Source organism: Poecile atricapillus, chromosome 14 (assembly GCF_030490865.1).
Source record: "Poecile atricapillus isolate bPoeAtr1 chromosome 14, bPoeAtr1.hap1, whole genome shotgun sequence".
Classification (NCBI taxonomy): Eukaryota; Metazoa; Chordata; class Aves; order Passeriformes; family Paridae; genus Poecile; species Poecile atricapillus.
In genome coordinates, this window is record NC_081262.1 from 8,751,973 (window position 1) to 8,770,210 (window position 18,238).

Here is an 18,238-nt window from a genome sequence, read left to right on the forward strand (position 1 = left end):
GGTGCTCTGGAAGAATTTCACTGTGAGACTCTGAGCAGGTTTGAGGATCTGTCCCCAAGTCGTTCTCTCTGTCTGAGACAGTCACTTTGGTCATTTATTCAAAAACATATGGGGAATATACCTTGTTACAGAAGGGAAAACTGGACAGGAGAGCCCAGGCTGGCTCATTCAGGCACCTTGCCAGAGAAACAAGTGGCTAAGGAGAGGTGTGGTTGGGATGAATTGTGAGGAGAGCTACCAAGAGATGTTGTGGAAAAGACTTCTGTATAACACACACTGGATTTGCCAAGCCAGAGCAGAGCTGATGTGGTTTTGTAAACAAATCTATAATTTGCTGCCAGGTGGTGATCACAAACCCAAGCTTCCTGTGAAGTGTTCAGAGCAAAGAGGTCTAGAGTTTTAACTGATGTAATGAAGTAGCTTTGCTGACCCCTCTTAAGTGATGTCTTACTTCAGTAAATTTATTCTGTAACCTTTATCAGTGAACCATAAAATGTCCCTATGTACTTCTATCACCAAAATTTTAAGTTCACTGAGAAATAAACAAGACAATTTTTTTCTTACATAGGAGCAAGCAAAGATAAAGAGCTAGGGATTCTTGTCTTACCAGTCTGTGGAAGTTTATAGTCCAAAGCAAAGCCCATCTGTCCAGCATTTGGGAATAAGAACAGTTGTACAGCAGTTCTGATTCTGAAAATGTTCTACCTTGCAGATCCCTGAAAAAAAAATGAGAAAATCACTTCTGACAGGCTCATGAGAAATATTACAAGGAAGCTTCAGACATCTCTGGCATTCTTAACCTGGTCATCGAAAAGGAAACCTTAATGAGAAATCCCACTAGATTCAGCTCCATCATTTACAATTGAAAAGGCTGCAGTTAGCACAGAAATTCACTCATTTTCATTTCTCTCAATCATATCTGGCCATTTGTAGACATAATTTGCCAAACATGTGAACATTTGTGTTGTCATGATATTTGCTTTATAATTTTGCAGCCTGCAAAATTTTAGGAAATAAATCAGTGATGTTAGGGGACCCCTAACGAGCAAACTTGAAATCACTCAGAAAATTCTACTGAAATCCATCCAAGCAGAAGGATCTCTTCAGGAAGAAGAAAAAGGAAAGATGCAATGTGATTGCTTTAGAAGTTATTAAAGAGCTCTCAGCTAAGGAGGGACAGTAAGAATATGTTCCATTACACCATATCATGGGCCAACCACACAAGCACTAATAAAAGTTAAGTCCTAGACTAATACTGGGGAAACTTGGGTTTCATTCTTTGATGGGCCACAGGGCTGCTGGGACACCTCAGTTCATGTCATCTACAGACCAGGTATTTAACTCCAGTGCAGGTACATGCAGAGGAAAAATGGGGGTGATGATGTTACTGTTAGTTTGGTATTTATGTGGCTTTTAATTCCTGTTTATCAAGAGACTTCGAAATATTTTTGTTTAAAAATAACAGGTTTTTTTTCTGAGTTCCCTAAGGGAGTTTGCTGAACAAAAGTAACTTTAAGGAGGAAAAATTCTCTCTTTTCGCTCTTTTTCTGGTAGCTATCAGTATGTTTGATGTTTTTGTACCAGACCAAATCTGTTCCCTTTGTTTCAGGGTGCTTAGGAAGGGAACTGTGGTTTTACTTATTATGTATTTCAAAGCCTGCCTGGTGCTATATTAGTTTCCACAATAAATTTCCCAAGGTAAAGTGACAAACCAATAATTTTTCATTATTAATCAGCTATCCATGAAAGATTGGATTTAGGTCAAAATTTATTACCCTATGGAACTGAAGCCAATATTTAACATAATGTCAGCTATCTTGATATTACAGAATTTTAATGGCTATGCAATTTTATTCAATGATGAAATTATTTCAGTTGTATAGTGTATGTCTGGGCAATTTGATATACAGAGCCTTGAGATGAAAATCAGATAAACATGGAAAATGGTAATTGATTGGTGGAAGGTTGCAATAATATCTGTCTTGATATACCTTTTATTGTTAAATTATTTATCTAATGCAATCTCCTACACTTTCAGTAGTCTTTAAGTTGGCATTAAATCGATGTTTAAGTCTTCACAGTCAGAAAGGCCTCATAACTCAAACTGATAAATATCTTCTAACATATCAGGAGGAATAATGATCCATCTTAATATCTGAAAGTTAGAAAGGTGTTATTCTCTTTTCTATGAATCCCTGTAGAAGGACTGTAGAACCATAAACCAGAAGAACTAAGGTTAGAAGACAGAAAGAACTATCAGAAAATAGTGTCTGTACAGGGACAGCAGCAGCACCTGCCCAAGGGCTGGGAGCAAACACAGCGGGGCTGTCCCTGGGAGCTGGGGCTGCCCCCAGCCCTGGGAAACAGCATCCAAACAGCTCCAGGCTGGGGAGCCTGGCTGCTCTGCCCTGCAGGGCCTCCTGCCTGTGTCCTTTTGTCTGGACTGTGTCCAAATCCACATTAATAGTTTTGTATGTCATTCTTCAGAAAATGGTGTAGGCAACTTGTTTTCTACCCCATCTACCAAATGTTATTTGGCAAGGGTTGGAATTGTTTGTCAGAAGGCAGAGAAAAGGATCACAGCACCTTCAGCACAGCTGAAGCTGCCTTTTTCCTGTGCATGTACCATTTAAACACCAGAAAGAAACATTAAGCATAGTCTGTAGGCAAAAAAACAAAAAAACAAAAAAAAAACCCCAACCAAAAACCAAACCAACAAACAAAACCCAAAAAGAGATCTTTATTCAGATAGTAACTAAATCTAGTGAAGAGTGAATAGGAATGCGAGTTCCTTTCTGCCTTAAAGGCAGCAATATTATTGAAAACTAGTGCTGGAATTCTATTCAAATAGTAGGAGGCTTTTCATTTTTTTGAAGTGGAGATAGAAAAAAATTATCCTATGGGTAAATAGAATCTCCAAATGAGTTTTCATCTTAAAGCATTACAAATTTATTTCAACTATACCTAAAACTATCCAGCTGCAATACCACAGTGGTGCCATAAGTACACCTTCAGTACTTTGGGAGTTTGTCCAGAATTCAAGTAGAATGTGAAAACCTTGCATCATCCCTGAATAATACATTTCAGACCTGCTGAAATACTTTTCATCATTTGCATAAATCTGGCATAGAAATAATTGTGATTTTACAATTTTCTTTTCATTTTCTGACTTAAGAAGTGAAAACTGTAATTGTTGGCTGGCCTCAATTGGTGTAGCTTCGTTTGGATAAAGCAGTGAACCAAACCAACCCTGCAGCTTTTCTAAAATGCCATCATCTCCCTTGTGAACAGTATCTGCCTAGCTGAGGCAAAACGGAGGAAATCCTACATTTCTTCAGACTAATTGGATTAAACTAGACTGGAAATTGTGTAATACAATGCAGGAGACATTTAGCATCCCTAAAACATCAAGCTTCAAAGGGCAGTTTTTGTAGCAGTTCAGGCTGACTACCTGGGCTTGTTTATTGCTTTGAACATTGCAGACTTACTTTTATGATTCATAATCATCCATAAAGAAATTCAGCTGTTATTTAAAATGCTCTGTTGGGAATGCTCAGTAGTTATTAATTAATAATGCATCAGTAAAGCAACAAAAGGGCAGGTAAAGATGCAGTTAGAAGTATTGGCTGGGTTTCTGCTGCCTTCAGAATTGTGGTTATGTCTCATTTTCCTGGGGTTAGCTCATCCTTGTGACTCTGGGTTCTCCTCTTTGTACTGTAGGCATTTTCTGTAGAAAATACTGACTGATGCATGAATTTGTCCACAATTAAAAGTAAACCAAAATGCCTGTTATCAGTAAGAGGTATAAACTGACTCCTAACATTTTTTTTCAGTGCAGGAAACCTGTCAAGGACTTGTGAGAAGAGAACACAAAATCACTCAGCAATTTCTTTTAAATGAAGAAAATTTAGGGCTAAGTATAAGAAAAGAAAAAGGAAAAAGCACACTAAAATCTAATTTGAAATGCTGTTATATATTGCAAAAAAGTTTTATAGATAACAGTGCCACTTTCTTACAGTGCCAGTGAAGCTCAGTGCTGTGAGAGTCAGTGCAAACCTGGTGTCAGTGGGGTTAGAGATGGACCAGCTGAATGTTGCTGCTTTTGAAGGAAAAAGGATGAAGTGCTGGGAGTTTTCCTATACCCACTGCTGGCCCAGAGCTGAGCTCTGTTTGGCAGTATATTTTTTGTATTTTTGCTTTCATACTGATTACTACTTTTTCAATGTGTCCTATTTTTGCGTGGTAATTGATATTCTGGAGAATTTACTTGGTGTGCAAGATTTAATATTAGGTCCTGCTGTCATGCTGACAATGAATTAGCTTTTTGGACTCTATCATATGTTCTCAGCAGGCACATATGTAATTAAAATGAGCCCACGTTGAGTTTCATATTAACACTCAAATCACCTTTGGCAAAAGGTCTCTGTGTTCTTCTGGGATTATACTCTATGGCAATGTAATTACAGTGTCAAGTATAATTTTTACTTTTAAATACTTCTTCATTTACAATAGTATTAAACTTTTCCATACTGGTTCACTTTTGGATTTATAAAATGATTTTGTTCTAATAAAAAGGTTGCCACCACAGGCATTCTATTTCAGATGTTGTCTTTGACTCTGAAAAAGTTGTGCTGTTGAACACTAAGCATTTGGTGTCAGGATTGGATTGGATTAGTTTACATAAAAAGTCATTTTAGAAATTAAGTGTTCTTTCATAAAGATGGTACCTGCTGTGACAATGAGGTCAGGGTGGTCCAGTCTCATAGAAGAAAGGGTGAGAATGAATGGTGTAGTGTGTGTGTGTGGATAAACAGTTCACTTTCTAGAAATTATGTCTTGAGAAATAATGTGAAGAGATTTTTCATCGTTCTTTTAATGTCAAAATAAAGATAGGGGAAATTAAATTATATTTGAAAGAAATTGCAGCTCGGGTGCTTTTGATTCTTTTAGCCATAATGGGGGATTGTTAAGGATGCTCAAAGTTAATCTGCATTTTTATAGATCAGGGATTGTTTAGAACTGGAACATGAACAGAGTTTGGCTCAAACATGCTAATTTTCTTTTGATACTGATTTTACACTGTCCATTCTCCATCGATTTCAGAGAGGCTGCAGAGTGGATGGACTGAAATGAATTCAGAGGATTAACTGAATGAAGTTATATTGCTACTACTCATTAACTGCCTCCTTGCCTTAACAAGTAATATTTCTTCTTGGCTCAGTTACAGATAATCTTCAGGGGGTTTTGGCTTTTGAGCTGTGAGGAGGTTGAGTTGCTGAGAGGCAGAGCCTCACAGGAGTGTTTGCAGAGCAGCTGCTGCAGGGAGAGGAGACCTTGCTGGAGCCCGTGATGCCTCCTGGCTCTCTGGTGCTGTGGGTTTGTACCTCTCTGAGCTGAGCTGCTGCCATTGGGGTCCCCACTGGCCCTACCCCTCTGGACAGTGAAATACAGAGCTATTTCTGCCACAAACCTGCTGGGGCTTCTTTCCTGCCTCCCTCTCTCTGAGGTGCTCGGTGTCGGAGGGCTGTGAGCCCCTGGCCTGGGAGTGTGCAGGTCATGGGCAGCTCTGAGAGCCAGGGAGCCTTTGGGTTCTTCCTGCAATCCTCTGCCAACATTTCTTATTTTTCCTGGTCTCCTTTTTTAAATAAACATGTCATTTTACAATCTGTGAGATGCTTCTTGTGTTTCACACATTTTCATCTCCTAAATTAGGTTTACTTAGCAGTTTTGCAGCCAGTTGATGATTTTCGTGCCCTACTGTACCATAAAAGCCAAGTTGTGAATGAATTTGGGGCTCTGTTGTTTTAGAGGAGGAGGAACTGAATTACATCTCGACACAAGTTGTTTGAGTTTGGTTTTTTTTTAATTTTTCTCTTTTAAGCCTCCCCTTGTGCTAGGGATGATCAAATAGCTTGTGTATGAATGAGAGATGGCAGGAGGAAAACCCAAATATGGGAAACCAATATTGCTGGATTACATCTAGACCTTCAAAGCAGTTTTTAGCACTTGCTTTACCTAATTAAAATACATAACAACTTGGATGTGTGCCCTGTCTCACAGTGTGCTGCACCATGAAGTTATTCCTGGAGATGCACACTAATGCACAGCTCACTCCTGCCAGGCTCCCCAAATTCAGTGGGGTGGGATGAGCAGAGCCCCCTGTGCCAAGGTCCTGCTCCAGCCCTGGCAGCACACAGGCAGCACTGCTGGGAGGCAGCAGCAGCCCCAGCTGCAGGAAATGGGAAGTGCCTGGGGCCAAATTTAGTACCTCTGAGTGCTGACATGAAATGAAGAGTTGCAGAATGGGAAGAGAGACTCTGAGGGGCAGAGTTTAGATAATTTTAGAAATAATCTCCATTATTATTTTTGTCTGTAAAAAGTCAGCATGATTTTTTGTGTCTCAGACATTGCACAGATACTCTTCTTGTGCAGTATAGAGAAGCCCCTTCTACAAGCTACTGTTTAAGCAGTTCCTTGACATCCAAGGGCATCATAGACATATTAAAATCTGAGAGAAATTTATAACTCGTTTATAAATTATGGTATTACTGTGAGAACGTGTTTTGCATACAAATTCTCCCCAGATGCTTTTAACAGCAGCCAGTAACTTATTTAGTCAATAAAGTGATGTTTTCTGCACATTGGATTTTTTTAACAAAACTGTAATGTCTATTGAAATATAGAAGAATCACTTTATGTTGCTTTTGTTGAACATTTTCTGATGCCGGCAATTTGATTTTCCCTTTGTTTTCCTCTAGTGGTATGTTAATGGATCCTTTTATTCTGTGATGGAGTAATGGAGTGCAAGTCCTTTATTTTAGCAACAAGACTATGCTGTTTTGTTCTATCCTTTGCCCATCACTTTAAGTGTGAAAATACATCCTGGTAAATACCAGTCCAAACAATTTTCATGAGAACATTTAAAAAATCAAGCTGAGTTAATTTGTAGTAATTTGTTCCTTGCTGGCAAAAACTTTGTATGAAGACTTGTTTCCCCTGTCGTTTCGAAGTGGTGAATGTTGAAAGTGCTGACCCTGCCAGACGTGTCAGGGCTCAGGTTTGGTGCTGCTGGAGTTGTGCTGGGGTTCAGGGAGGATGAGGAGGGGGCTGTGGAGCAGAGCAGCTGCTCAGCAGCTCTTTGCTAAGTGGATGTTTCACTCTCACAGAACCCATCACAATGAAGCATGGAATTCAAGATATGATTTTCAAGGCACCCTAATTGGATTAGAGGGATTGTGTTGAAGATATGTTGGCTATGAAATGTTTCGAGGATTAATGCCCGATGATTTTTTTTTTTTTTCCCGTCTTTAAACCATCTTTACTAATCCCTCTTGATCAGAAGCAGCTTCTGGAAAGCATTCTAGCCAGGAAGGAGAGCCCATCCCTACCTCACCCATCTCCAGGAGGAGAGACATAGGCTGTTCTGTGTACTGCACAGACCAAGGTTCTACATTTTAGTTAGAACCAGAGTACTCATTGTCACTGGTGCTTGTATTCTCTGAAAATGTGAATATTTATGCCCTTAACATTTTCCATATTAATGAACAATTTTGGAGTGTAAGGGTGGCCTGTGCAAGAATTAACATCCATCTGTGTGTCTTGTGTTTTAGCCTGTCTGTATATGCTAAAATCTAGCTCAAGTAGTGCAATATCATTTATTATTCAGATGTTATTGTAACTGAGCATACCATACAATTACATTTTTGAAGGCTGCTGAAGGAACCGGTGTTAATTGCTTACAGTAGAATCTATTTGCTGGTGGAAATGTCACAATATAATTATGCTGCATTCCTCTGTCTGATAAACAATATACTCAGAGAAGATTGGTCCTTTTTTTCTTCTCTGTTGAGTAAAATTATTCATATTTCACAATGATCCTTTATGTAGTACACATGGTAGCAAGGAGTACACAGGTGCTTTCTCAAAGCACAAAGCTGATCAATTGTAAAATAATTCATGTGTTACTATTCACATGGGTAAATGAGAAGTACTTTGGGTCATTTGACAAAACCATTTCTTACCAGTGTCCTTTGACATAAATTTGACATGATATTTGACAATAGTTATGTGTCAAAAATTAGTTATGCTGAGAAATGTATACTCTGAGTGGAGAAACCCCATTTGTTTCTGGGGGAAGCTTGTTTTTCAGGTGTGCTGTTTTACTTTAAATGCTTCAATTCTCACTCTTTCCTAGCTAATGTACCAGTGTATACAAACTCAAGGCATATATATATTTATTGTGCCTGCTCATATGTGAATCTGATGTCTGACACATTTTTTATTGCCTCAGTGTGAGATCCTTAGCATTGCCTAGTCCCAGCCCTGCAGCCTTTGAAATCCTTAAAGTTTAACTCAAAAGGATGCAGGGGAAGCAGATCCTGACAGCTTTGGAGTGAACCTGTACAGACCTGTGCTATGTATCTTTTCTCTCTCTTTTGACTGTATTGTGAAATTCCTGTTAATTTCACCCACACTGCAAGTGCCAGCTAAAACATGAGGCTAAACTTTCCCATTTTGCACCGCATTGACACAGGGACCAGGTATGAGGGTTGATTTTTGCTTTTGCTAGTGCAGCCTTTATTCTCAGCACCTAACCTGACCTTTTCAAACTAGCTATGTAAAATACATGTGAAAGTCTTTACTTTTTTGGTCTATTTCCAACACTGTGTTCATAGTTATCTTGAACAGAGAATAAAGGCAGAGTCTTTATTCAGAGCCTTCCAATTCTACATTCAAAAAATAGGAGACAGATGTAATGGAACCTCAAAGGGAGGATTAACTTTGAGCTAACAGACCAGATACTCATATGGTATAAATTAACTTGGTCCTGGCCTTACACCAGCTAATTGTAATGATTAACTGTTAATTTCTTAAGATTGGGGGAAGAGATACTTTACATAGAACTTGAAAGATGACAGCAAGTTAAACAGAAAAGGAAAACATTGATCAGGCAGGTAGCAAACATGCTTTTATCTACCTATTCATTTCTTGGTAGTCTCAGCAGTACATAATGTCTCCTGGGAGGTTATGTGAAGTAGAGATGTGTGTAATTGCTTGTGTTTTCACTCCTTATTGATTATTCTTGCTGTGAGCATGAGAGGAAGAGATGGTGTAAAGGTTATGGCGTGCCAGTCTCTAAACACACTGGAACAGACACTCCAATCAGCAAAGGCTGTTTCAAATGCTAATTTGAAGTATAAACCTTGATATACTTCTGTTGCTATTTTACTTAGTATTTGTTATGTTGGTATTGTTACTTTGTTTGATGTGTGCCTTGGTTGCTCCCTAGTAACTGATTTGCTTTCAAGTTTCTGTTCCTTGAAGGATTAAACTTCCTGATGAGACAGAAGAGAAAGTCTAACTGAAATAAGGGCATTTTCTGCATTTTCTTCTTGTCCTGCACAAGAAATCTAAAGGCTTTTTAGGAGGGAAGGGAGTGAGGCTCCTCAGAGAAGAGCTGACTCCAAAGCCCATTGTTGGTTTTGGCATGAATGGTGCTGAGGCTGTCAGTGGTGTCCCAGTTGGGATGTAATCCATTGGCAGCAAGAGGGCTGGCAGCCTCTGGAGTGTAATTCAGGCCACCTAAATCAGTAGTTGATTGTTCAGAAACAGCAAATTGTGAATGAGGTTTTATAAACGTTTCAGTCCGGGTTTGTGTCACCAGTTTTCTTGGGAGTGGTGGGATGACTTATCTTGTATGACAAATCCCTGTTCTCATTGCTTTGGGGCTGTTGATAGGAGCATCCCTAGCAACAGCCAGTGGTGGATAAGATAACTAAACACATGTTTCACCTCAATCCTTTCACTTCCTGCCTTCTGTCACCTCTCCCCCTGCTAGCAAGCACAAGTCAGCTCTTGGAGCTCAAGAGTGAAGTGTCTCCTCCTGCAGTGAGCTTTCTGTGAGGGGAGGGTGGCTCCACGCAGGGAGAAACCTCTCACACCTTGTGTGTTAGCCATGACAGACAGGATAGGACTGCTGGTTTTCCTTTTATCTTGGGTGTATTGCCATGGAACTGGTGCACTCAGGAGCTGCTCCTGGTTGCAGTGATGAGCTGGTTGGGCTGCACAAGTTTTGACTCTGAGCTGGGAATGGGCTGTGGGTTTGTCCCGAGAGCCAAGCTGGAAAATCTCCTTTATTGGAGTTTCTTCGTAGGGCTGTGTGACACAGGCACTTGTAAATAGTGGTCTTCCTCCTTTTTGGCTTCCAAGGGTGTTACTCTCAAATGTTAAGTCATAGAGTCAAAGAATGGTTTGGGTTGGAAAGAACCTTAAGGATCATCCTGCCATGTGCAGAGACACCTTCCACTAGACCAGGCTGCTCGAGGCCTTATCCAACCTGGCCTTGAACACTTCCAGGGTTTGGGCATCCACAACCTCCCTGGGCAAACTTGGTCCAGTATCTTACCACCCTCACAGTAAAGAATTTCTTCCTAATATCTGACCCAAATTTCCCTTCTTTCAGCTTGTGCCCATTACTCCTTCTCTTGTCACTACAGTTCCTGACAAAGGGTCCCTCTCCTTGTAGGCCCCTCAGACACTGGAAAGGTTCCTATGAGGAGTCCACAGAACCATCTCCAGGCTGAACAGCCCCAGCTCTCTCAGCCTGTCTCCAGTTCTCTTATCAACTTCATGACCTCCTGGACTTGTTCCAGCAGCTCCAAGTCCTTATCTTGGGGCATCAGAACTGCTTGCATCACTCCTGGTAGGGTCTCACTAAAGCAGAGGGGCAGAATCCCCTCCCTGACCTGCTGGCCACCCAGCTTTGGATGCAGCACAGGGTTTGCTTGGGTTTTGGAGTGTGAAGTCAAACTAAGGTGTAAGGGGCAAGGGGAATCAATGGTCTTTGCAAGGAATATTTGTGTCTGTTTTTGGATCTGCTTTACGCTACATCTCTGAAGTCCAGCAGTGTCACTGAATGCAGTAAAAATAGCCTGATGCTCATTTAAAAGGCATTTTGTATTCACCCTAATAATGCTGATCACGATGTGCTAATTGGCTGTTAATTGATATGATAAATACTATTATTATGAGATTCATTCTAATTCATCATTAATTAATTTACTGTTGCTTTTGAGTGTTATTTATTCATGGCAGTAGGTAGGAATAGGGAGAAAATGCTTGACTAACACACTCCAGCAAAACTACAAATAATTGAGATTTGTCTCCCAGGAATGCTACCATTTTCATAATTAGAATAGTCAGAAAAGCAAGCTTGTTAGAGAGATGATTGGCCTGCCTAGATAAGTATTGTAGTAAATTAAGTTTAGTGTGTATTGCAAGTGCAGTATAGTGGAATCTGATAATTAATCGGTCATTTGCAAATCATAAAAATGGTTTCAGTAATGACTCGATACTGACTGCAAGATAGAACAAATTTTTTGTTTGAAATATGGTAGGCTGCTTCAAACCAAATGCTGTCTGCTTTTGCTAGCAATCTAGTGAATATGAGCGTGCTGCTGCTGCACACACATGTACACAGGCCCTGGAGGTTGATTTAGAACAGTTCTGTGTTATCCCAACTGCTTTTGCAGGTTTTGTGATACAAAAAATTGCTGTCCTTGTTCTCAAGGTTTTTATATTTCTTCATTTACAATGAATTCTGCACATCATGTGAAAAAGACATATTCACCAAATTTTCTGGTTCAGGGTGTCTTTCTGCATTTGTGTAATGGATGATGTCTGCCCCAGTGGGTTCTTGAGTGAGTCTTGGAAGTGCTGCATGCAGCACAAATGTTATGTAGCTGTAACAGGAGGATAACAAAACTGGGATGGAAATGTTTTCCTTAAAATTCCAAAACAGAGAAGTATCTTCTGGGTTTTTTTCCCTTGGTGTAAAATAGAAAAAATATCATCTTCTTATGATCCAGCTGTAAATATGGAAGTTTTATTTGTGTCCTCTGTCTTTCTACCTTTTTTCTTTCATGCCCTTTACTTTTCTGTTCATGAACAGCAGAGCTGAACCTACATGTATAATTACAGTGAGTTTCCCTTTTTACATAAATTCTGCAGGGATGCAGAGCTGCTTATCACCTCACAATCCCACTTAGAGAAACTTCCAGTGATCTCATGAAGGGAATTTCCATCTGTAAGGCAGTGACTCTCCTCCTCTGACTTCCTTACATTTATGCTGTCACCCTCTGAAATGATTAAAGAAGACTCAAAATGCCCACATCAGCAGCTCCTTTGTTCCAATCCAAGGCTTCTTCTCAGCATGGAAAGAGCATTACTGAAATCTGTCTCTTTAATGTTAAATGCAGTAGCCACTGAGTGCTTCTAAATTATGTCTCACTGCTTCCCTCCTGCCTTGCATTGATTTTTTTGCTTATGGGTTACTTGATCATACGAAGTTACAGAGGATCATAAATTGTTCCTGTAATTTTTGATAGAGTCTGAGACTGAAAAGTTGTAAAACAGGGTTGTTGAGATAAAACATTACTACAAAAAAATTGAATATCTTCTCTTCAATAGCTGTGTGATTTCTGAAATTTTTTCAAAGTGCTCAATGCTAACTCAGAGATAAAAAGTACAGATAATGGCAGTTTTAAGGAAATCTAGAGAACATAACTAGCAATACTTCATTCTGTAAATCATAACCATCCCTCTCTATGCCTGGGGACAGTTGTGCAGAAGATCATCTCAACTGATTTTGCTTCTCCTACTTTGCTAAGGAAGTTAAAACCCACTAGGAAAAGCCACACCTATGATCAGTCATGATAATTATCTTATTCAGGAGCTTGGTTTGCTTTGCTAGAGCCCCTCACTGACCTGGGCAGTGGATGTGCTGGGCTCAATGGGCACACAAGGTGCTGATTCCACTTTGTGGTAGATATCTTATTTATCAGAGGAATCTTCTGCACAGTGAACAGACCAGAGACCAGTAAACTTTTTATATATACATAATTGTAACAATTAAAAAAACCCCATATATATGTATGTATGTAATCAGTGCTCACCTGAAATCTTTTCTGTCACTGAAAATCTTCACAAAGACCACCATGGAAACAAATGAATCATTTCTTAGACTGGAAGTGAAAATTGGCTTCCCAAAATTGAAACTAATGTTGCTAAAGAAAGTTTTCTAGGTTCTGGCATAGAAAAAATTGTCTTTTCATCTAAGAGCGATCAACACGTGCTGTGCTTCAGACGTTACCTCCCCTGTGTGAGGTGCCCTCACTGGATGGTGCTGCAGCAAGACAGACCATCCTCATCTCGAGATTCTCTTGCTGTGATGGACCACTGGGGCTGAGCTCCAGAGACAGCTCTGCCTCAGGCCAGGGCAATGTTACTGTTATCAAACCCTCAGACAAAGGCTTCTCATCAGACCTGATGGCTCACTGATAAGTTGCTCAATGACATTTTCTGTGGTTTTTATATAACCCTCCAACTACTTCTATTATTAGGTCTGATAAATTTTTGTGTCCTAAATGAAAACATTGTATTTATTTGTTTAATTTTGGTCTTGCCACCATTTGAACAAGGCAAACCTGTTTCTCCTTTAATCAAAATGGAAAACATTTTCAGATGAAAGCCAAGCCTGGAAATTTTCAACCTGCTGTGTTGTTGAGTTGTGAGCAATTGAAAAGGAGTTGATAGTGGAAATCTGAGTTGAGCAACTACCACGCATCTGGCTGTTGCAGAAATGGTCCCACCGAAGGGAATGGGGCTGCTCCTAGGAGTTTAAGTACAGGGACTACAGAGCTCTGCCTCTTTGGAGTGATTTTGGCTCATACTCCTGCTATAGTGACAGGGCTTCTGATTGCATTAATGGATGTAATAGCAGTAAATACTCTGCTGAGCTACACAGCAATAACTCCATTAATGTCCTCTAGCCACTGATTCATGGGTCAAGGCACAGTGTACACACACAGCTGTGCTCAGATGGAGTCAGCAGCATCCAGGTATCTGTGTGCAGAGCAAATCTGTTGGACAGCCAAGACAATACCAAACTGAGAGCAGAAGGTGATGGATTGAGTTACAAAATGTAAGATGGCTCACAAAATAGATTGAAAGATTGCTTTGTGCTGCTGGGGAAGTGTGATCCCATTAATTAACAGTAGAGGTAAGAGATCAGCAGGCTGGCTTTGAGTTATATTGGAGGATGATTGAATATAATGTGGCATCACAACAAATGTGAAAATGATTGCACTGTCTTTGTTATTCTGGAATTTAGTAATGCTGCAACAGCTGAAGATTAAACTCTTAATTATGAGTACTGATTTCTCTGGGCACAGAAAATGCAAGTTAAAATTGCACTAGAGCTGAGGTTCTCCTGATATCTTCAAAAACAGGTACAGGTTTTCCTGCTAACACATTGATGTCAGGCTTTGAGCAGGAAGGAAAAGGGGAGCTTTCACTTTTTTCAGTAAGTTTGTGAAGGACTTTTGGTGGCAGAGCAAAGTGCTGTGGTTTGTTTTCAGTGGAGGGTAGCACAATAAATGCTCTTTGGTACAAGGGCTGGAAGATGTTTGAGTTGAGTGTGCGCTTCCCCTTCTGCTGAGGTTCCAGTTTCTCTGGAGCAAGGCAATGTGAGAAGTTGCTCTTCTATCCTCTGTTCCCATTGTGTAATGAAACAGCAAACTTTGAGGAAGCTTAAGACAAGTCCTGCTTCAAGGCCAGGGGTGTTTCAGCTGTGCCAAATGGCCTTAAAGAGGATGTTCCATTCACTCTCCCCACTGACTCATATGTGCAAAGCAATTTTGAGGGGAGAGCTGTGCTCCCAAGATGGAACTATAACAATCGTATTCTTTGTGGGTTTTGTTTTATATTAACATTATGGGGCTTTTATTATGGTTTATAAAGTACTGATGGTTTTTGTTTTATGTTGTATTGACATTGTGGGCTTTTTCTTAAGGTTTGTAAAGCCCTGATCTGTGTAAATTATCCCAGAAAAAGGGAATTCCCTAAGCATGTAGGAAACTTCATTCAACAGGCAATACCCACACTCAGAGAAGCTTTCTAGGTGAGATGGAGTGCACCTCCAGTCCACTGAGACTGCCACAAGTGACCTGTGCAAGTGGAGATGGGAATTCTCTTGGGTGGGCTTGACTCATTTTTCTTGGAAAGGCAGATGATGGAATGTTGAGAGGGGACGAGTGCAGTGAAGGCTGGGAATAGGGAGTGCTGCAGAGGAAAGAAGCTGTCCATGAATCCTCTGTACCTGCTGGGTGAGAAGAAGGTGATCTTGGCAGCTGCTTTGTGCAGGACTGAAGTGGCTGAGGGTGGAGGCCACTGGAATCAGCACCTGGATTGAGCTTCAGTGCATGGGCAGAATGCAGTGCAGTGATGTACTGAAGCAGCTGTCAAATCCAAGTGCTTCCTTAAAATCCTTTTAGACTTTTATCAGTAGTGAATGGTAGGATGTTAAGTGAAGTCATCTGATGTGTTTCCTGTGTATCCTGTCCCAACAGCCTGAAGAAGATGTGCTCCTACCTGAGGCAGCTCATTAATATGCAGGCACTGACATGGTGTGCTAGAGTTTTATAGAAATGGAGAGGCTGCAGCTATTCAGGTCTTGACATTGCTCATACAGATCTGAAGTCCTACTGTATTTTTCAGTAAGCAGATCCTCAACTGAATGTTTCCTGCCAGTTTCATCTTCTTTTTTGCAGCCTAGGCTGGTTCTTTCTCAGTGAAGTAGTCTGCAAAATAGAGGGTGCTAAACAGCCATGAGCTAAAACCAGGGAAGTGACAGTATACAGCAAAGTAGCAGATAGTCTGGCAGATGGAAAAGGTGTAACTGTCTTCCTTTTTGAAACTCTAGGCAGCCATGAATAGGATTATATTTAAAAAGTCATAATAATATGCAGGTGGTAAAAGCAAGTGTAAAAATCCTAAACCTAAAAGAGAAGGCAGGAACTAGCACATGAAGGAAAAAAAAAGAAAAAAAGGTTAGAGAAAGAAAACAGAAGAGAACAAAATAAGCCACTGCAGGAATTTATTAGAGAAAACTGATGCAGTGAGGTGGCACTTCAGGTGAAAATTTGAGAGGATTTTGTTCTCAGTAATTGCTAGATAAATGATAGTGTAGGTATTGACAGCAAGTTAGATTAAAATAAAAGACCCACAATATGACTATTTTAAATTCCCCTCACCTTCTCCATATCATTGCAGAAAGCCACTGATTTAGGAAGAGAGGTATCCAAAAATGTAATGAAAACCACTAAAAATATTTGAGTTCATTGATGAGACATCATCAGCTTGAAATGAAAGCAGTTTAAAAGAAAAATGGCTTGTTTTTGCAATTGTCCTTCATTCCCCTGTCAGCTCTCTTTGCAAGCACATTTTCTTTCTCTCACAGTCCCTTTTTGTCCCTTCCCTCTGCAGAAACCCTGAGCACGTGCATGGCAAAGCTCATCAGCTGCACAGGAGAAACAGTAGAACTGGGCATAGGCTAATGGCCATAATAAACAAACTAAATTATAGAAGAAATTAAATTCCAGCTTTCTTTTTAATGTTTCAATATTCATCTGAGTCCTAGTGAACCATTGGTGGAGGGTTTTTAAAGAAATACCACTTAAGTTGTTTGTGTCCCGTGTGAAGTTAAGAGTGTCTTATGGGGCTAGAAATTTCCTAATGTCTGCTCTGACTACAGCAGGGGCAATAAAGTTGCATTAATTTGTGATCAGTCCTGCTGCAAAGAGATGTTCCTTGAGGGGCTGTGGACAAGGAGGGTGTGCTCCATGGGGCAGGGAGCCTCTGGCACTTTGTAAGCTCTTGGGTGTTGGGATCTGGTGCCTTTTAGCCCTTTACACAGTCCAGCAAAGAGCCACATGCAGGGCACAAGGGCCACCTCTGACAGCTTTCCTGCAGCTCCAGGGTGGGAAAAACACACTCTGACTTAGGGAAGCACTGCTGAGGAGAAACTTGAAGAGAGAGGTGTGGGAGATGTTGAAACCATTCTCTCCTGGGAATGGCAGCAGGAGCTCTCTCTCATGGCTGTCTAAAAGGAGTGTTTCAATTACTCAAGGGTGTTTCAATGCAATTAAGGGGATCAAATTGTTTGATCACCTGAACAGTGCTCTGCAAACATTCAGTTGGTCTGTTTTTTCCAAGTTTATACTACTGCCTTGAATAAGGAGATGCACAAGAAGGATTAGGCAAAGGTCTTTTTTTCTGTGTCCAGCCTTTATTTTGTAATTATTACATTTGTGAAAAGAGAAAGCTTTTGGTATTGTTTACTTTTATCAACATATGTTTCCAGTTTCAACAGCCTGGGAAAAATGTCTTTCCCTCTCTTTTACTCTCACTTCACACTTGGCAAATGTCTTTTCATGCTCCTTATATCAAATCAAACAGACATGAGCATGTTTTTTTAATTACCACAGGAGATGTTGTGGAAGGTGCAGTGGGCTTTGTGGCTGCACTCAGACTGTCAGATAACTGAGCCCAGAAACAGCCTCAAATTTGTCCTACAACCTAAATCAAGGGTCTCCACTGTCTGCAGGAGTCTGAGGTGGTGGGGATGTGGAGGTGGGAGGAGACAGGGGCATCACAAAAGGCACAAAGTGCAGAAACTTGTAACAGCTCAGATCTTAGGAATTTGAAAATTGTACCTCTGGCAGGGGGGACACGCATCAAGTAGCTTTTAATCTATTCCTTTCATTTAAAAAAGAATAAAGTTAACATTTGCAAGAAGAAAATTTGGGCAGTAGGAACTTTTTTGACTTAGAGGTACTTTCTTTGTCTGCTAATATTCAAAATTTCAGTTTCTTTCTAAATCATTTTTGTTGAGAAAGGTCCTTGCAAGGTCAGGCCACTGAAGAATGGTGTTGTTTCTTTGAAGAATGAATGTCAGATTTTGGATAAAATTATGTTTTTCTTACATTGTGTTCTGGTTTTTGAATTGCAGAGTGGGTACACAAACCAAAACCAAAGCACTTTTAATTTCTTATTAGAAATGTCCCTCCAGCTCTTCAGTTTATCAGCACATCCTGTCTGAACCTCTCACTGTGGTGTTTTCTTTAGAAAAGGAAGACCAGAAATTACTTGTTAAAATAAAAATAAACAGGAATTTTAAATAGTATTGGAAGAGCCTCACTCCTCCAAGAAGAAGTGAAGATATGCAGGTTGCATTTAAATGTTCCAGGGCACATCTGCTCTTACAAATAAATGCTATCAGTCAATAATCCCCAGCAGCTGTCCAGTGGCAGAGCCCCAGCAGCTTCTCAGCAGAGCTGTGCTGATCATGGGAGCCAGCAGCTCTGGCTGAGCAGGGGGTTCCTTCCGAGGGACATCAGCC

At 40.3% G+C, this 18,238-nt stretch overlaps 1 protein-coding gene across 2 annotated transcripts in view; it reads left to right on the forward strand.

Moving 5' to 3' along the window:
* The window catches only part of XYLT1 (xylosyltransferase 1), a 178,697-nt gene that overhangs the window by 97,318 nt on the left and 63,141 nt on the right, over window positions 1–18,238 (forward strand). The gene's annotated exons all lie outside the window — the stretch shown is intronic.